This window comes from Oncorhynchus clarkii, chromosome 19 (genome assembly GCF_045791955.1).
Source record: "Oncorhynchus clarkii lewisi isolate Uvic-CL-2024 chromosome 19, UVic_Ocla_1.0, whole genome shotgun sequence".
Taxonomy (NCBI): domain Eukaryota; kingdom Metazoa; phylum Chordata; class Actinopteri; order Salmoniformes; family Salmonidae; genus Oncorhynchus; species Oncorhynchus clarkii.
Genome location: NC_092165.1, coordinates 2,369,734 through 2,374,733, shown reverse-complemented (window position 1 = coordinate 2,374,733; position 5,000 = coordinate 2,369,734). Strand labels below are relative to the sequence as shown.

Sequence of the window (5,000 nt, the reverse complement as noted above, 5' to 3'; positions counted from 1 at the left end):
ACGTGGTCTGAGACTAAAGACTGAGTCACTGGGATACTTAGGGGAGACGTGGTCTGAGTCACTGGGATACTTAGGGGAGACGTGGTCTGAGACTAAAGACTGAGTCACTGGGATACTTAGGGAAGACGTGGTCTGAGACTAAAGACTGAGTCACTGGGATACTTAGGGAAGACGTGGTCTGAGACTGAGACCACTTCCGGCGCCGACAGAGATGGCCGCCTCGCTTCACGTTCCTAGGAAACTATGCAGTTTTTTGTTTTTTTACGTGTTATTTCTTACATTAGTACCCCAGGTCATCTTAGGTTTCATTACATACAGTCGAGAAGAACTACTGAATATAAGATCAGCATCAACTCACCATCAGTACGACCAAGAATATGTTTTTCGCGACGCGGATCCTGTGTTCTGCCTTACGAACAGGACAACGGAGTGGATCCTATGCAGCGACCAAAAAAAACGACTCCGAAAGAGAGGGAAACGAGGCGGTCTTCTGGTCAGACTCCGGAGACGGGCACAGCGCGCACCACTCCCTAGCATTCTTCTTGCCAATGTCCAGTCTCTTGACAACAAGGTTGATGAAATCCGAGCAAGGGTAGCATTCCAGAGGGACATCAGAGACTGTAACGTTCTTTGCTTCACGGAAACGTGGCTTACTGGAGAGACGCAATCCGAAGCGGTGCAGCCAACAGGTTTCTCCACGCATCGCGCAGACAGGAAAAAACATCTTTCTGGTAAAAAGAGGGGCGGGGGCGTATGCCTTATGACTAACGTGACATGGTGCGATGAAAGAAACATACAGGAACTCAAATCCTTCTGTTCACCTGATTTAGAATTCCTCACAATCAAATGTAGACCGCATTATCTACCAAGAGAATTCTCTTCGATTATAATCACAGCCGTATATATCCCCCCCCAAGCAGACACATCGATGGCTCTGAACGAACTTTATTTAACTCTCTGCAAACTGGAAACAATTTATCCGGAGGCTGCATTCATTGTAGCTGGGGATTTTAACAAGGCTAATCTGAAAACAAGACTCCCCAAATTTTATCAGCATATCGATTGCGCAACCAGGGGAGGAAAGACCTTGGACCATTGTTACTCTAACTTCCGCGACGCATATAAGGCCCTGCCCCGCCCCCCTTTCGGAAAAGCTGACCACGACTCCATTTTGTTGATCCCTGCCTACAGACAGAAACTAAAACAAGAGGCTCCCACGCTGAGGTCTGTCCAACGCTGGTCCGACCAAGCTGACTCCACACTCCAAGACTGCTTCCATCACGTGGACTGGGAGATGTTTCGTATTGCGTCAGATAACAACATTGACGAATACGCTGATTCGGTGTGCGAGTTCATTAGAACGTGCGTTGAAGATGTCGTTCCCATAGCAACGATTAAAACATTCCCTAACCAGAAACCGTGGATTGATGGCAGCATTCGTGTGAAACTGAAAGCGCGAACCACTGCTTTTAATCAGGGCCAGGTGTCTGGTAACATGACCGAATACAAACAGTGCAGCTATTCCCTCCGCAAGGCTATCAAACAAGCTAAGCGCCAGTACAGAGACAAAGTAGAATCTCAATTCAACGGCTCAGACACAAGAGGCATGTGGCAGGGTCTACAGTCAATCACGGACTACAGGAAGAAACCCAGCCCAGTCACGGACCAGGATGTCTTGCTGCCAGGCAGACTAAATAACTTTTTTGCCCGCTTTGAGGACAATACAGTGCCACTGACACGGCCTGCAACGAAAACATGCGGTCTCTCCTTCACTGCAGCCGAGGTGAGTAAGACATTTAAACGTGTTAACCCTCGCAAGGCTGCAGGCCCAGATGGCATCCCCAGCCGCGCCCTCAGAGCATGCGCAGACCAGCTGGCCGGTGTGTTTACGGACATATTCAATCAATCCCTATACCAGTCTGCTGTTCCCACATGCTTCAAGAGGGCCACCATTGTTCCTGTTCCCAAGAAAGCTAAGGTAACTGAGCTAAATGACTACCGCCCCGTAGCACTCACATCCGTCATCATGAAGTGCTTTGAGAGACTAGTCAAGGACCATATCACCTCCACCCTACCTGACACCCTAGACCCACTCCAATTTGCTTACCGCCCAAATAGGTCCACAGACGATGCAATCTCAACCACACTGCACACTGCCCTAACCCATCTGGACAAGAGGAATACCTATGTGAGAATGCTGTTCATCGACTACAGCTCGGCATTCAACACCATAGTACCCTCCAAGCTCGTCATCAAGCTCGAGACCCTGGGTCTCGACCCCGCCCTGTGCAACTGGGTACTGGACTTCCTGACGGGCCGCCCCCAGGTGGTGAGGGTAGGCAACAACATCTCCTCCCCGCTGATCCTCAACACTGGGGCCCCACAAGGTTGCGTTCTGAGCCCTCTCCTGTACTCCCTGTTCACCCACGACTGCGTGGCCACGCACGCCTCCAACTCAATCATCAAGTTTGCGGACGACACAACAGTGGTAGGCTTGATTACCAACAACGATGAGACGGCCTACAGGGAGGAGGTGAGGGCCCTCGGAGTGTGGTGTCAGGAAAACAACCTCACACTCAACGTCAACAAAACTAAGGAGATGATTGTGGACTTCAGGAAACAGCAGAGGGAACACCCCCCTATCCACATCGATGGAACAGTAGTGGAGAGGGTAGCAAGTTTTAAGTTCCTCGGCATACACATCACAGACAAACTGAATTGGTCCACTCACACAGACAGCATCGTGAAGAAGGCGCAGCAGCGCCTCTTCAACCTCAGGAGGCTGAAGAAATTCGGCTTGTCACCAAAAGCACTCACAAACTTCTACAGATGCACAATCGAGAGCATCCTGGCGGGCTGTATCACCGCCTGGTATGGCAACTGCACCGCCCTCAACCGTAAGGCTCTCCAGAGGGTAGTGAGGTCTGCACAACGCATCACCGGGGGCAAACTACCTGCCCTCCAGGACACCTACACCACCCGATGTCACAGGAAGGCCATAAAGATCATCAAGGACATCAACCACCCGAGCCACTGCCTGTTCACCCCGCTATCATCCAGAAGGCGAGGTCAGTACAGGTGCATCAAAGCTGGGACCGAGAGACTGAAAAACAGCTTCTATCTCAAGGCCATCAGACTGTTAAACAGCCACCACTAACACTGAGTGGCTGCTGCCAACACACTGACACTGACTCAACTCCAGCCACTTTAATAATGGGAATTGATGGGAAATGATGTAAATATATCACTAGCCACTTTAAACAATGCTACCTTATATAAATGTTACTTACCCTACATTATTCATCTCATACGCATACGTATATACTGTACTCTATATCATCGACGGTATCCTTATGTAATACATGTATCACTAGCCACTTTATACTATACTATGCCACTTTGTTTACATACTCATCTCATTTGTACATACTGTACCCGATACCATCTACTGTATCTTGCCTATGCTGCTCTGTACCATCACTCATTCATATATCCTTATGTACATATTCTTTATCCCCTTACACTGTGTACAAGACAGTAGTTTTGGAATTGTTAGTTAGATTACTTGTTATTACTGCATTGTCGGAACTAGAAGCACAAGCATTTCGCTACACTCGCATTAACATCTGCTAACCATGTGTATGTGACAAATAAAATTTGATTTGATTTGATTTGATTTGATTTGATTTTGAGTCACTGGGATACTTAGGGGAGACGTGGTCTGAAACTAAAGACTGAGTCACTGGGATACTTAGGGGAGACGTGGTCTGAGACTAAAGACTGAGTCAATGGGATACTTAGGGGAGACGTGGTCTGAGTCACTGGGATACTTAGGGGAGACGTGGTCTGAGACTAAAGACTGAGTCACTGGGATACTTAGGGGAGACGTGGTCTGAGACTAAAGACTGAGTCAATGGGATACTTAGGGAAGACATGGTCTGAGACTAAAGACTGAGTCACTGGGATACTTAGGGAAGACGTGGTCTGAGACTAAAGACTGAGTCAATGGGATACTTAGGGAAGACATGGTCTGAGACTAAAGACTGAGTCACTGGGATACTTAGGGAAGACGTGGTCTGAGACTAAAGACTGAGTCACTTGGAGACTTAGGGGATATGTGGTCTGAGTCACTGGGATACTTAGGGGAGACGTGGTCTGAGACTAAAGACTGAGTCAATGGGATACTTAGGGAAGACATGGTCTGAGACTAAAGACTGAGTCACTGGGATACTTAGGGAAGACGAGGTCTGAGACTAAAGACTGAGTCACTGGGATACTTAGGGAAGACGAGGTCTGAGACTAAAGACTGAGTCACTGGGATACTTAGGGAAGACGTGGTCTGAGACTAAAGACTGAGTCACTTGGAGACTTAGGGGATATGTGGTCTGAGTCACTGGGATACTTAGGGGAGACGTGGTCTGAGACTAAAGACTGAGTCAATGGGATACTTAGGGAAGACATGGTCTGAGACTAAAGACTGAGTCACTGGGATACTTAGGGAAGACGAGGTCTGAGACTAAAGACTGAGTCACTGGGATACTTAGGGAAGACGAGGTCTGAGACTAAAGACTGAGTCACTGGGATACTTAGGGAAGACGTGGTCTGAGACTAAAGACTGAGTCACTGGGATACTTAGGGGAGACGTGGTCTGACACTAAAGACTGAGTCACTGGGATACTTAGGGAAGACGAGGTCTGAGACTAAAGACTGAGTCACTGGGATACTTAGGGAAGACGTGGTCTGAGACTAAAGACTGAGTCACTGGGATACTTAGGGGAGACGTGGTCTGAAACTAAAGACTGAGTCACTGGGATACTTAGGGAAGACGTGGTCTGAGTCACTGGGATACTTAGGGAGACGTGGTCTGAGACTAAAGACTGAGTCAATGGGATACTTAGGGAGACGTGGTCTGAGACTAAAGACTGAGTCACTGGGATACTTAGGGAAGACGTGGTCTGAGACTAACGACTGAGTTACTGGGATACTTAGGGAAGACGTGG

At 48.4% G+C, this 5,000-nt stretch overlaps 1 protein-coding gene across 1 annotated transcript in view; it reads left to right on the top strand.

The window, feature by feature from the left end:
- Positions 1-5,000, top strand: part of LOC139374582 (slit homolog 2 protein-like) — a 220,167-nt gene that overhangs the window by 146,007 nt on the left and 69,160 nt on the right. The gene's annotated exons all lie outside the window — the stretch shown is intronic.